Source organism: Falco cherrug, chromosome 6, assembly GCF_023634085.1.
Source record: "Falco cherrug isolate bFalChe1 chromosome 6, bFalChe1.pri, whole genome shotgun sequence".
Lineage (NCBI taxonomy): Eukaryota > Metazoa > Chordata > Aves > Falconiformes > Falconidae > Falco > Falco cherrug.
In genome coordinates this window covers 44,337,620-44,353,402 of record NC_073702.1, presented here as the reverse complement: position 1 = coordinate 44,353,402, position 15,783 = coordinate 44,337,620, and the positions used below count along the sequence as shown (strand labels likewise).

At 37.4% G+C, this 15,783-nt stretch overlaps 1 protein-coding gene across 4 annotated transcripts in view; it reads right to left on the bottom strand.

Annotated features, from left to right (window-relative positions):
• LOC102047883 (SAM and SH3 domain-containing protein 1) overlaps window positions 1-15,783 on the bottom strand; it is a 570,321-nt gene that overhangs the window by 406,482 nt on the left and 148,056 nt on the right. The gene's annotated exons all lie outside the window — the stretch shown is intronic.

Here is a 15,783-nt window from a genome sequence, read left to right as displayed (position 1 = left end):
GTAAGAAGTGATTCAGCAGGCTAAGCCGCAACTTTAATACAGGAGAAAGTTATCCAGAAATTTATTTATTTATTGGCAACTGCATCTGAGAAATCAAAGCAATTCAGTGAAGAGTGTTATTAGATGCTGATTGTATTAATACTGTTGAATCTACTTATTGTGCACAACTATATTTTTTAATAATAGTTTGTTATGGTTTAAGTTTAAGGTTTTCTTGGTTTACATTATTTATTTAATTATCTGAGGAGTCTTTATTGGATGCACCAGGCACTTCCTGGAAATTAATGACCAATGAGATAAACAGAGACTCCAGTGAACTATTAACCTTTCCAGATGACAGAAGTACCCCTCTGAGGTAATCTGGAGAAGTTTTACTGCCATAACAGAAATAATAACTTCCTGCTTTGTAGCACAACTATTTTTGAGAACAGCTACAGTTTTGTTTGTTGCAACCCTTTGCTAAAGCCTTTGAAAGACCTTCCCAATGTGCTGGGCCTTTCTGAAGTCTTTAGGCTCTGAAATTTGGCACGTTCAGCCTCGATTACAATTTCTAATGTTCTGCCCATAGAACCTGCAGTTGTAAGCATCAGCGGGGATATATGCTTTGTTAAACTGGGTCAGCTAGCCTACTCCTACTGGAGCAAAGGCTTCAGTATATTCATGGAAGGACCAAGCTACGATCTGCCTTCAGGTTTTCTATTATCTCTTCAATCTTAGAAGATATCATTACTTTTAAATTCTGTGAAATATTTATATATATATATATATATTTATATATATTATATATAAGTAAACCCAGAAAGTTAACAGTCTCCTACACGCAGAGCCTCCCAAACTTCCACAGTTGTCCTCCTACCTTCTATATATTCTACCTTTTTGACGTTTCATCAGTGCCTTTTATATTCCACATCCCTCATTCAACCACTATCTATTATCCTTTCTGGAAAACAATAACGGGGCCATTTTCACACTGCATTATTTGAATTTTTATAGTCTAAAACATATTTCTTACTTAAGACTCCTGTGAAACATGAGCAAAAAAATGAGTATGTGTTGCAGAGTTCAAGATCTGAAGCATAGAAGGGTTGAAGGCTAAATCAGCTAATACCCAGATCAAAAGAAGAACTGATTACATTTGTAGACATGGACCAAAAATGTATTACTTCCACATTAACATTGAAGCATTGCTCTAACAGTGGAATACAGGCTACAGAACAAGGTGGTTTGCTCTGTAGTAAGCAAACTCAATTTGTATAGTTTTGTAGCCAGATAAATTGCAGAGGCACTTACCTTGCTCTGCTCTTAAGCTATACCTCAACCAAGTCTTGTCCTCAACTCTGACAAGAGGAAGACAGGTACTTGGTGTAGCTTCATGACCTATGACATGACCTTCTTTTCTGCCACCCAAAGAAGTACTCCTGTGCTCCTCACACATCTGCATTCCTGTTTCCCCTCCTTCCCTTGAATCAGCATATAATTTTGGCAAAGGTACTAAAGTTCTTGGGGGAAAAAAATAATTAAGACATAACAGTAATTCTGATCCAACTTGAAAGACTAGAAAAACTGGAGGAAGAGCACTGATTAATGTGAGCATATTTGCTGGCTGGTTTGTGTAAAATCCCTCTACATAGTCCAGGAAGCAAGGAGCAGAACCAAAGTAAGGATGTGCAGGCAGCTGCTCAGGGTAACCAGCTTCATGGTCTATGTCCACATGTGGTCTCGGCACTTTGTTAAAACTAAGTCCATGCCAATCCTGAAAAGGGCAGTTTCTCTCTTCTCTGCACTCTCTGCTTAGGTTTTTCTACCCTCCACCCCCAAAGTCAGCCTCAGAGCTTGAACAATTGCTTAGAGATTTTCAAGAGGGAGAAAGATTTTCACTAGATCAAGCCTTGAACCATTCACCTAAACAAAAGTCATTGCTGCTACATCAGGTTACTTGTGATTTACTTGAAAGATGCTGGATACTTCCAGGCACTTAAATAAAAATAATACATATAGTTTGATATTCCTAGTTCCTGTAGTGAACCACTACAAAACTATGACTTACAACCAATATTTTCACATCTCAGGAGAGTGCTATACCTTTTACTGGTCATTACCACTGAATAAAGTTACTTAGATGCTGAAAGGATGCATAAAAAACAATACAGTTGCTTTGTGAAGTCTGAAACCCTAATGTCAAACCATGAAATGCATTTCCCTACAGTTACTGTGAACATACTTGAAAAGAACAGTCTATTTTTATGATAGAGTATTCCATGCCAGAAATAAGGAATTAAAGGTGAAAAATGCTATCAGCTTAGAATCCCCACAATCAAGCACTCGTTAGAAATTCAAAGGTACCCTATATACAAACATACATATATATTTCTTACATTTTACATCTTAAAGACTACTGAGAGGGTGAATTTTGTATATCAACTTAAAATCCCTTACAGTAATTGTATGCCCTTGTAGGCTTGTTCCATTTCACATTCCAGTCATTTGCAACTGCAGATTAGACTGAGTGAAAGAACCGTCAGTCAGTACAATTTTAGAGCATTACATAACCAAGAGTAAACCTGCTCCTTTCATTATGTGAACATGAATAAGAAGTGACACTGTGGCAGCTGCAGTATACCTCCCTTATTTTCCTCATCAAGACTTCTCCATTGCTTGCGTACTTGCATAGGCTTTTAAGCAAGCTATTGCAAAACAGGGAAATGACCCAAGTCCTCTCTCAAATGGACATGCCTCTAACACATAGCCATGCCTGTTGCCTCCCACGTGATCTAAAGCTCACTGAGTCTGCCTAGTGACTGCTGATGTCTTGTGGTCCTAGAGCTCTCAAATGCACTATCATTTCTGGCATCCCAGAAACGAAGGGGATCAGTCATCTTTGTAAATCCAGCCAGTACAGACCCTACTTTTGTCACTTCAGCTATTGATACATTCCCCCAACATGTATGGATAACAGGGCTCGGAATAGGCTCCAGCACTGCTCTGTGATCACTTAGTGTCAAAGCTGTAATTAATACCTTGTCTGGTGCTTTTGGCCCACACCAGCTAGCACTGGTGTGACTGGGTAACAGCCCGGTTGTAGCAGAGCCCTGGGACTGTTCTGAAAAGGCTGTGTGTATGAGGCCAAGACATTTTTTGGAGGAAAAAAGTTAACTATATGGGTATAAACTCTGTTGTGCCACTTGACCTTAAAGCTAAGGAATGGCTCCTTGCCCACAGACACTGCCCCTATGAAATCTGTTTCTTTGCATATGTGCTAAACCTCCTGCTAAACATGGCAAGAAGGCAAAGAACTGAGACTCAGCAATCATGTTTCTGAACTTGACACCTCCGTCTGAACAAAATATAGAGTTATCAGACTGTCAAAGAGCCATGAAAAGAGAATACTCCCTGCATGGCACTGATCCCTTTCTAACAAGTTTCATTGGCTATGCAGCTAAGCCTGCCTATGAGGATGTGGCTAACTATGATTACTTCTCACTAGAGAATTTCAGGGCTTTGCCTTCTCCATATTCCCTTCCTTCAAACACCCACACATACATATTCCCCTTTATTTTCTGTCAAGACTGATTAATAAATGAGAAACTATAATCATTATAGGGAATGTCGCTCAGTCCAAGGGCTTTTATTGCACATTGACCACTTGGAGCCTGTCACTCCACTAGCTGTCAAGCATCCGTGACAAAATTGTTGATGTAACCCACCCCAACAGACAATGAAGATGGCACTGCAAAGGGAAGACTGCAATGCAGAGCTAAGCCCTTGAAATAAAATGACAGTTTAGCAGCCTGACACATTCTGGTTACAACAGTATTACTTTTTCATATTGCTTAAAGTTTTTGTTCAGAATTTTTTCTTGACCTAAGATTCAAAATGTACTTCCTTACCCTTTTTTGATACATTTCGCTACCCAAACACAAGATTGTGGATGGTTTATTGAGAACCTTGCAGACAGGTGGCATACACTATCCTCTTCCTTTTTGCTATGTCTTTTTTTTTTTTTTTTTTTTTTTTTTTTTTTTTTTTAGAAAATCTCAAGATACTATCTAGAAGAACCAGTAACAAAGAACAACTCTGTATCAGCCTTAAGTGTACGACAGAAGCCAGTAACTCCATATATTCACGTGTGGTCAGAAAGAGCTCTCAAGATTGGTTTTCTGTTTTAAAAAGTCCTCCCAATGTCTTCTTCACCTTCTTCATCTTCTACTATACTTCTAAATAAACCCTTATAATCAACACATCACTCTTGCATATGAAAAACTACACATCAGCTGTCAAGGAAAACACTTGTCAGAGGGCTTAAAATCCTCATTCTAAAGCAGCTAGATTTCTGAAAGTATGCATATACACTAACATAATAGCATGACCAAAGAAAAAGACAATGTAACTTCAAAAATTAACTCTTTAAAAAAAAAAAAGAAATGAAAAATCAATCTCATACTCAAAGATCCAGTTATTAAACTATGTACTGTAACTCAGGCAAAGACTATCATGAATCCTTGTCTTCATTAAACGAATATAGATTTTAAGGGTCAGATGTATATTTTGCCTAGCAAGCACCCACAGTAGTCGAAGATGCTGCTGTTACAGAGCTTATTACATGTTACTGCCTTGGTGCTGGAGGTTACTGCATTGACCTGCATTCTTCAGCCACATAGCATGAAAACCAGCAGCTTAGCCCAAGCCACACTCCCATGACATAAAATAAAACCATTTTACACTAGCAGAGGAGCTTTCACATGGTCTGTAGACACAGCTGTCCAGCAGAAGCAGGCAACTGGCAGGTTGTTCTTAAGCTTTTGCAGATGATTGCCATGTGACATGCACTTAAGATTTTAAATGTAAGAAGCTGAGAATTAAATACAAGCTTAAATTTCATAGCCCTAATTTGCTCATTCAGAAGCCAAGCTGCTCTCTGGAGCACTTCTTGGACTAGTTTACAAGTAGGACTACTCACAAGTCTAGAATTGGTGCTTCAGAGCTTTCTACAACTAGCCCAAAATTAATACACAGGTTCTGATCTTCCAAAAAGAAAAAAGTTTTTTTTTTAAATAGTCAGGGTATAGATTTCATTACTCAGTCTAGTCTTTTCCTGCTACACACTCTAAACAAGCTAATTTAAACAAGGACACTTGACAGTTATGGTTTGCCCTGAGGCAAAAGCCCTAAGGAGAAAGAGGTTGCAGAACTAAAGCTGTGACAATTTGTACAACATACACAACTGTAAAAAAAAATTGATGAAGAGAAATAATCAAGCATCTGAAAAGCAAAAAATAAAACTCCATTCTCTACATCAGAAGTTATCAGTACAGTACTACCAGTACACAAAGCTTACATGATAGAATTAAGCACATATTGCATTCAGACTGATGGAAATTAAGACCCTTGTAACCATGTTCTATATTGTCTGAAGAGTAGCTTGGGACACAGTTTTCTAATAGTCAGAGTGGAGAAATGTGCTAGTGGCAGGGAACCTGAGCAAAAAATGCCATTTTCAATTATTTATTTGGTCAGCTCCAACACTACACAGCATAATAACTTCTATAAATTATGAAAACTTTACTCTTGTTGTAAGGACTTGGTAATAAGTCTAAATGCATTGGAGCATGATATAATATCCAAAACCATTACATGAAATGTAAAAGATCATTACCTGGTTCAGAAGTCATTATTGTAAATAACATCTTGTGCAAACAATTAACAATCTCCATTGCATTTGTAAAATGACAAGTCACTTCCAGGCAGCCTATACACTGCTTCTCTAACATTTGTGTATTATATGTAAATCAAAGACATCCTTATAGTTAGAGCCAAAACTCTTGAAAATTGGAATGTATATGTTTGAGGAAGAGAGAATGTTCACGTATTCGCTGCATGTTGCCTGTTTGCAGCATGTGTTGAACTCCAGGATGCAATAACCTTAGATGCTCTGAAATGCATATACGTTTGATAGTTTTCTGCTTAGCAGAAAATAGACTAGATGTAGGTCCTAGCTATCGTATGCTATCCATATGCTTCTTATCTATAATCAAAACATAATAAACTTGCTTCATCATAAAATAAACTTCTGGAATCTGGGGGAAAAGGCTTTTAGATCAGTGCATAATGAAAGCTGCCTTCTCTGCCCTCTTCCTCAGGGGCGCAGGACAATTCCAGATTTGAATACCACACAGCTGGAAATTTTCTTGTAAGTTTTCTGATAGCACAAAATCCATTTTTATTTTGATACTTTATGGTTTTGGATCCTAAACCATCAATGCTCCTGTTTTTAGTGAAAAGCTAATACAATTACAAGGACAGTGTCCAACTGATGATAGTGTGGTCCAGCATTTCTGGAATAGACTGCCCTCTTTTTTAAGTTCATTTATGAAGTGAGACATTAAAAACCCTAGCATTTCACAACCCTTTTATGTTGAGCCTGTTACCATCATAAAGTAATCAAAGTGACAGTTCCAACCTCCCATGCTTCACCAAAGAACCTCATTAACAAAAACCAAGAAAATATTTTCTCCAACTGAAGAAAAATCTACAGCAAGTTCTCCAGTCCTTGTCCTAAGTCCAGAAATGCACTACTCAGGGGATACTGCATAGGTGCTCTTACACTGTTACTGCATTTCAACAAGTTTCAGTAGCCTCTTGGTTTACATTACTTAATTTTCTACCCCTGCCTTCCTCAGACCGCTCCATCTTCATTTTCAGCATATGGAAAACACAGTAAATGCAATTACACTGACTGTTGAGTTTTTGTTCTGTATTTCAAGATTTGTGCATCTCTGTTTCTCAAACAGAATCCTGGTATGCTAAATATGCAGGTTTTATGGTCAGACTGATGAGAAGCAGAGAAGGTTTCTTTTCAGTTGTGCTAGACTGCTTTGTGGAATCAATATGTTCAGTGACTGAATGATCCTCTAGTTTTCTGCAAACATACTCAAACTGAGATTCTTCCAGAAGTAATACTAGGAAAGGCAACACTTGCATTGTAGCAACTGCCGCTTTTATTAGCTAACACCTCCACGAAAAAAACCTATGAAGAACAAGACCTGTATTTTACAAATCCACAGCCCAAAACACTACCCACTTTTCTTTTCTTATAATAAAGCAGCTATTCCAGAGACTTAACTAGCCTTTGTAATGTGTAACATCACTGTTACCAAGACTGGGTCAATGCCCCCTGAACGCCTTTAAGGTATTTCTAACCTGCTAATTCTTAGCCCTATTGAGTAAACACTGGTACAGCTGAACAGTTCCTGGAGGTGCAATCTGGGAAGCCATTTATTTATGACCACAATCTTAAAATCCCTCTGACTGGGCCACATGAGATGCCTATGGGATACCAGACACATTCAGTATGCTTGAGGCGGTGACATTTCGTGAGAAGGTATGTGACTGAACTACATCCCAAAATAGAGATTCACTAAAGCAAAGTTGTGAAGCTTTGATGTATAAGCTGATACATATACAAACAAGCCTGTAACTTTTCCAAATTCTTTCAGAGTGGGTGCTGAAACCTTGTGAGCGCCTTCTTCAGCGAGAGCAAATAGAAAAGTGCTCCAAGATCACAGCACGAACCTGTGTACAGATAAAAGGGATAATGCACCACCTCATACACAATCATTATTCTTCTACTTTATGGATCTACAATTGTAGGTGTCTTCTGAATCACATAAGACTCCATAATCCCAATGACTAACTGTCCATACCATATAGCTCATTAGCAAAGCTGAACTCTCTCCAACTTATAATTTCCTTAATTAGTGTAAAATCTACTCTCTCTCACTGCTATAATGTACATTAATGAGATCTATTTCATTCATCTACTAATTTATTGTAAGATTTTTATTTAAAAAACTGGATTCTGAAAGGAAGATTCATGGTTACTTTTATTTTCACAGTTCAGTTTTTTGATCATCTGATAGTTAGGAAACACAGTAGGAAATGCCTTGTATCAGGGACGTAACAAGGGACTTACCAAATCAGAGTATTTATCTGTAGTTAGTTGTGCTATCAATAAAACAACAGAGCTCCTGCTAAGGAAGCAGTTTGTGGGGGCATGTAGCACAGTAGGAACACTGTGTCTGTCTTTAAAGGTGACCTGAAAAAAATTACGTGATACTGCTGAGCTGTTTATTATGGGGCCAGTTCATTTTACAGCAGAAAACCTGTTACACTCAAAAATTACTCCAAAGTGTTACTCAAAAAATCTTTGTTTGAGAAAACCTGCAGGAAGTGCATCCCATTGCACAAAGAGAGAGGGGTCAGTAGACGTGCACAGTAATGATGTAAGCCAGACACAGTACAAGTTCACACACTGATAGATGACAAACATTTACTAGGAAACAACATCACTAATCTTTTGCTATGCCCTTCACTGGGATAGGACAAGGAGTAATGGCTTTAAACTAAAGGAGGGTAGATTCAGACTAGATATACAGAAGACATTTTTTATAATGAGGGTGGTGAAATATTGGAACAGGTTGCCCAGAGAGATGGAAGATGTCCCATCCCTGGAAACATTCAAGGTCAGGTGGATGGGGCTCTGAGCAACCTGATCTAGCTGAAGATGTCCCTGCTCATTGCATACATGTCCCTTCCAACTTAAACTAATTCCATGATTTTATTTTTATTTCTTTTTTCAGAAGATATAGATCAAATATTACTTCACACACACACACTCACATTCACCACCATATCTCAAAATAGAACCAGCTCAGGCTGTTTAATGACTCTAGATGTGGTTCAGGTATCAGAGCTGGGCTCAGCAGGTACATGTTCAATTCCACAGTCCATATCACTTTAACTACTCTCTCTCTTGTCTTTACACCATATGCTCTTTATATTCATTATCTTGCTCTTTGGCATGGAGATCATCTTTTGCTAAACATATGTGCACTTATGGGCATTGGACTGACATTCTCAGTGCAGAGGAACATAAACAGATCTCAGCAGTCATTTTGATTATATAAATTGTATCAAGTTATCTCAACTATATTAATTCGCAAAATATCTCCCTTATCTTTTTAAACTATGGTAGTTGCCCCGCATTGATGTAATAGGTGAGATGACAGTAATTTTGTAAATAAAGAATACATTAAGCTATATACATAACTACAATTAATCTATCTTAATTTGCTGTCCCGTTCTTTATTAGATTAAATCCATACTAATCTCTCCTTAGGCTGAAGAGAAATATTGTCACCATTTCAGCCTCTAATTTACTCAATATCTACTATCTTCTCCCCTTCAATGGGAATGAAAGTGCAATTACTGTCTTTAATGTACGTACCTATGTAAAAAGAAAACCTCTCTTGATGATATGGGCAGATTGCCAAAATGGCAGCTAAGCTACCTTACATCCCCAACTGAGGTTTGTGCAGCCTAAGTTCCATATTTTACATTTTTTCTTCTGGAGTTTGTCTGGGGGTTGTTTGTTTTTTGGTTTGTTTTGTTTTTTTTTAACTTCATTCTGTTCAGCCCAAGTACTCATGACCCTAACAATCAGAGTTATCAGCACATTGGTCTTACTGGTCTTTATATCTATGTTAAATACATATTGACCTTTAATTTCTGCTGGGTTCAGTGACATTGCAAATGACCATAAGGTATCTATTAACAGAGAGAGAGAAAGCCATAACACACTGGTGAAATATGTACTTAATTGCCACAAAATGTAAGGATAGATACAGCATGATTTTATCAGAAGCTACAATGCACATCTTTAACTTTGTATTTTGGCAAAAATGTCATCTGTCTTTGAAATGGGGTGGGGGGGTGGGGGGGAATATGTCTGATGAGAACATATCCTTCCCAGAATGTGGCCCTCTGCACCAAGGTCGTATAGTTATGAAGATGTTTTCCTCCATTAGAGCACAGTGCCATTATGATTTACGACTGCAAAAACCTTTTCAAATTAAGATGTGTTTGATTGTCTGTTTCTATTAAGGGTATAATAATAATATTTTTGCCTTTTCCAAACAAATGTTCTACACAGCCTAGCATCCATAAGACATGCACAAGAATGTGACAGTGATTAATTTCCGTTGCTGAATTCTTTATTTCCAATAACTAATTTAGGATAGTAAACACTTTTTAATAACTAAAAGATATAAATTCAGCAGGGTATTTTTGTTTATGTAATGGATAAAACATCTTCATATTAATGACTGTAAATTATGACTGTATTATATAAATCTGTCTCCTTTGAAGTCTCCTGTAGAACATGGCAGTATAGGCAGCTGCTGTGCATTGAGGTATAAAATTTATACTATGAAAAAGAACACACCACCACGATGCCAGAAGTTGTCTGAACAAATATAAATAAAAATATTTTTTCTGCTTGAATTTTCTCTGGTTGATAAAAGTTCTGGTGACATCATATATAATTGAAATAAATTTTGTATGTGGTTGTTGAGACTTATTGAATATCATCTTCCCATTGCAAATGGCAAAAGCACAATTTATTTTGGGTACTTAAAAGCAAATTAGATAAACCACTGGAAAATTGCCTGTGGAGATCGATGGTGCGGTGGAAGACAGACGTACACGTAACTTAACAGAACTTTCCTAATATCTATGAAATTCTGAACTTCTGGTCCTTCCTTAGGTAAAACTATAATCAAATATAGACAAATTTGGATGCCGTTGCAAAAATAAATGGTAAACTAATTCTCCATTCTTAAAGCAAGCTGATAAAAAAATTATCTTTGCTTCTACAGGATCCTTTCTTAAAGCTGAGGCCCACATCAGAAGACAGGAAATTTTCTTCTGTAGTACCATATGTTTTACATGCTTAAAAGCACCTCAGTGTTTAGAAAACAATTTGGTCCTACAGTTTCTGTAGGTATGCCCAACTGTTCTTGAAGAAGCTATGTGAAGTTCTTCCAGGCAGTGATGAACCCCAGTCACAGTACAGATGGATAATCAGACTTCTTATGAGAGAAGCTAGCAGTTTGATTCCATCATTTCATTAATCTGTAAACCAGTAAATCCTCCAGAAATTATTCAGCAGCAGTTACAATATGCTGATATTTCATCCAATATTAGTATCCATAGGTTCATATTCAAATTTATTGCACCTCACAGAAAATTGTAGTCCAAATATTTGGGTTAATAAAGGTCAAGATGATTTCCCATAGTGAACATAAACTTGAGAGAAAGACACGTTGAACAGAAACCCACTCTTGTGAAGTATTTTGTCAAATGTTCTCTGCTAACAACAATGTCTCTTTGGGCATTTGACCAGCCCACAGAGGGGAGCAAAGAAAAGTTCTTCAGATACTCAGCAGCTGTTCCTTGTTTTGTATTTTACTGTGATTCAAAGATGACAATATTTCAGTAATGCATATAATCACAAGTATTGTATCTATACAGAGTGAAGGCAGGGTCATCATTTATTCATATTCTACTGTCTCTGGTTATATTGCAGCTATCCTTTATAGTTGCACAGAAACAAGAGGAACTATGGAAGATTCAAGGACACTGACACAGTCACTTCATCGTACCATACTTGGACATGTATATTATACTGGTGATTAAAACCTCTCTAGACTTGCCATCCAAGAAACCTTGTATCACTTCTATTCATGCTACTACCTGCTATTTTTTGTATGTACAGGATTTTATGGTTTATCAAAAAATGCCACTTAGATCTAGTTCCTGCCAAACAGCTCCTCTCCTACAATACACAGGACAGCAGAGACCTTATGTGTGAATATGCAGCTGAATTTTAACAGACCTGAAAGAAACAACAGAGAAGGGGTTGCAAAAGAGTGAGGACTTTTAGTCTATAGGTTCTTGTACAAGAATATTATCCTCCAAACATGTAAGCACTTCTCAGACATGCTCTTGGTAGCATTATTGTGTTAGTCAGATTTAACAACATGAAAGAGTTCAGCTGATGCTGTGAGGAGAGACAAGTTACTATTTCTTAGCATTCTATCCTGTTAGCAATATTGTAGGATTTATTGAGTGCCAGTCAGTCATGTCTTTCAGGGATCAAAAGTCTTCCTGGAAGTGACAAAGGAATTGTGTTACATTATTTTTGTACTGTAAAGCAATTTACCAGGCATGGAGCAGCGTAGTAGAAGAAAATTACAGTAATTCTCAAATTGACCTGGATGAACGTGCTCCTACCTTAAGTACACACCAAGTATCACTGAAAGGAGAGCTCTGAATTCCAAACAAACCTTGTCATGCCTCAGCCTGCAGCTGAACACACCCTCCTTCCTCTTTACTCTTACTCAAAAGTGCTGTGCTGGAGTTACCCCAGGCTAGACGCTTTGCTGGGTCTATTTTGTCTCCAACAAGGCTATTATGTAGGAAAATTTTAGTTCACAGATTGCTGCAAGTATAAACACTACCCTGTTTTTGCAAACAATAATGTAATTAGAGGCTATTATAAAATAATAAACTCTGAACCATAATTTTGCATGTTTTCACTAAAAATGCAGACTGTCATTTTTAAGTACTGTAATTATTGCTTTTATCATTCAAGTTACGTTTTATGGAAAAGCTTCACTAGAAGCAGATTCTGAAAGACCTGCTACCTTGAACAGTTGCAAAGTCATAAACGAACTAAGAGTTCCTGCCTGTATCTTAAGATTTTACAGAACAAATGTGCTACAAGCCACTGCTAATAGACATCTTTAACGGTTTCTCTCAAGCAAAACCTTTGGGTTGACAGTGGACATATGAGTATGGCATATTATACAGAGGATCCAGATTAATGAAAAGTTTCTGACAGACCAATCTTTAAAAAATATGAATATATGTTAACATATGCCCTATTTTACTTTCGCTTGTAAGAATTTATTTGAGAATGGACTTCCATCCCAACACCTTCTTTTCTTGCTCAATCCAATACTAAAAATACAATGGAAGATATGTACCTATTCCAAATCCAAGGACTTAACAGGAATGAAACTTCAGGCCTGATAGGTACCTACAAACTAAGGAATGAAGCAGCTACACAAAGTGTCAGACAGAAGGAAGTACTTTCAAAATATGAAGTTTCATAAAATAACTAGAAATTACCAAATTCTGAATCCTTCACTTTCTAGGAAAGCCTAACAAAGTACTCAAGTATCCTATAATTTGCACAGATAACTAATCTAAATTTAAATATAACCTACATTTACCTTCAGTGCTGTATCTTTAATTTTATTGTACAAATAGAAAAGCACTGTTCCCCAGTTAAAGCCTAAGCCTTCTGCTTTTAAGTGAAAATTGAATAGACAGGAACCACATTCTCAGAATCCTATAGCCCACGGCAGACTCCCCAGGAAATAATTGCCACAGGTTTTCCTCATGCTGACAGTCGGCCAAGAGAAAAGTCACTGTGAATAACTGGAAATGGATTTGAGATTTAAAGGGGAGATATTGAAATATTTGTACATTTTATAGTTAAAAAGGTACCGCATGCACTGAATTATTTTCAACACATAAGCATAAATACAGAAGGTAGATTTGAGAAATATGACAGTGAAAACTATGAAAAACTGAAGGGATTTTTGCCATTAACTTCAAAGGAACTGAAAATGTCATTTAATTAAATTTATAAATGTTCCCTTTAAGTATTAAGGCCAAAAGTATATTACGGTATAACAGTTTTCCATCTCTTTAGTAGCAGTATCTGGCAGCAGCATGAACAGGATGTTTTGCCACAACACCAGGTTCTACATATTTATTAATACAGTAACTTGTTCATAAGCATCTTGTGTTGTGACCAAAAAAGCCTGGCCCCTTGCCTAATTCTGACAATTTCCTTCAAAATCTAGAAAAAACAGAAATCATGACGTTTCCGATGTCTGAGCACTCAGCTATTAAAACAGTGAGCTTGCTGTTCACCATCTATGCAATGGCTACCTACGCATAGCACAGGGTAATCTTGAAGCTGATGGCATAGCTGTGGCTGCCTAATCCTGGCATAGTAAGACGATTTACAATATTTTGATTTGTATGTCTGAAGGCAGCAGGCATGGAGGAGCTATCAAAGCAGCAAAAGAAAATGCTGTGTTAGGCTACTACAGTGCACTGACCTTTTACATGGTAGTAAAGTGTTTCTAATGCCTTGCTGTGCTTTGTTTTAGTAGTCATTGGGAACATTTCATAACAGTAATTTGATTTTAAATCCTAACACTTTATGCATTTATGATGTACAGATCTTAATTAATATCCTTGGTTTAATTAAAAGCCTGGCCAAAAGATAGGTTCTTAGTATAACTAGACACTTGGCTGCCAACACAATCCAATCCATGAGCACATGGAAAGAACCAAGCGTGGAGTAAATTACATACCCGCATTCACTTCCTCCTAGGAAGGACAGTACAGCATGACGTGCAGTGCATGCACACAGGGACATATTGTACCTGCTATTACCCTGTTCCTCTTGCATGTTATACCCTTCCTTTGCCTTAACTTTTTCTGGTCAATAGCGCAAGCTCTGAAAGGATCTTCTACCAAAGCATTCATAATGAAGCTTTGGATAAGATCCCTACACTGATTCCACATTTGGCTTGATATTACATGCAACTTTATCAAGGAGAAACTTGACCACTGGGCAGGTAGAAGAATTTGTTTTGAATGGAAATTAAAACCAGACAACGCAGATCAGCTATTTCACACCTACAAATACTGCTACTGCTCTTATTGTCTTCATGTGTCCACGCAGTCCAATTCAACTTGCCACAATCTTTTTTCTTAAGAACCTTTATAGTCGATCTGTTTACTAAACTATTTTTACATAAATGTGGAACAAATTGTTTTATTTCCTGCACATTCCATTTTCTCCTTTTCATGCCTACCTTATTCGAAACATGCAATCCTTTATTGCTCCCAACGACTATTATTTCCCTATGTTGCAATTGCTGTGCCTATCACTAAAGCTATTTCTATCTCCCTCTGTCTTTCCTGAACATTCCTTTTCTTCTATCCAGCACGCGCATGGTTCAAGTCCTTTCTTTCTTTCATTAGCATTTCTTCCTAACAGTCTGGAAATATGATCCCACTTTCACATTATCATGTATTTTTCCTACTTTTTGGTTCACTCAGGTCTAAACCAAACATCTTTAGCAAACTTCAAAATAATCCCTGAATTCCTTGCTTGTACTTATACCCGCCCTTACCATGTGTTAGAATTTAACTCTCTTCCTTATATGACTCCCATAGTGGCTACATTACCAAAGAAGAAAGGCACCACAGGAATCTCTCAAGAAAAGTACAGAGCTCCTAGCAGAGTCAAGAAGAAGAGAAAGGCTGAATGAACCCTTCCCTCACCACGCTATGCTGGAGCACATTCTGTGATATCCCATGGGGGCACAGATAATTAAAGCTACAGACAATTCAGTAGGACACAAGAGGGAGCAAATAAAGTAGCATGTGTATTACTCAGCAAGCAATACTGAGTGAGCCACAGAGAAAGAATTTTGGGATACAGAAAACAAGCAAAAAGGGGACACCCCCGGTGTACACTTAGAAAGAATTTATTTGAATATGAGGGTGTCTCCCAGTTGTGAAACATGACATGGCACTAATGGGCAAGAAAACACCCTGTCCTTGTCAGATTTCCAAACTAAAGGAAGAAAAAGAGCTTTCACTTTTGTTACTGCTTTTACTGCACTAGCCATCACTGATATAATTTGGAAAAGGACAACTTGTGAGGGCAATGTCCTGCTATACTGTTCTCATGTGGCTGATAAGAATAATTTTCTAGAGACACAATGGAAGATATTTTCAGAATAATTTGAGTAAGATGCTGCTTACACATGCAGCACAAAATTCTCACTCCCA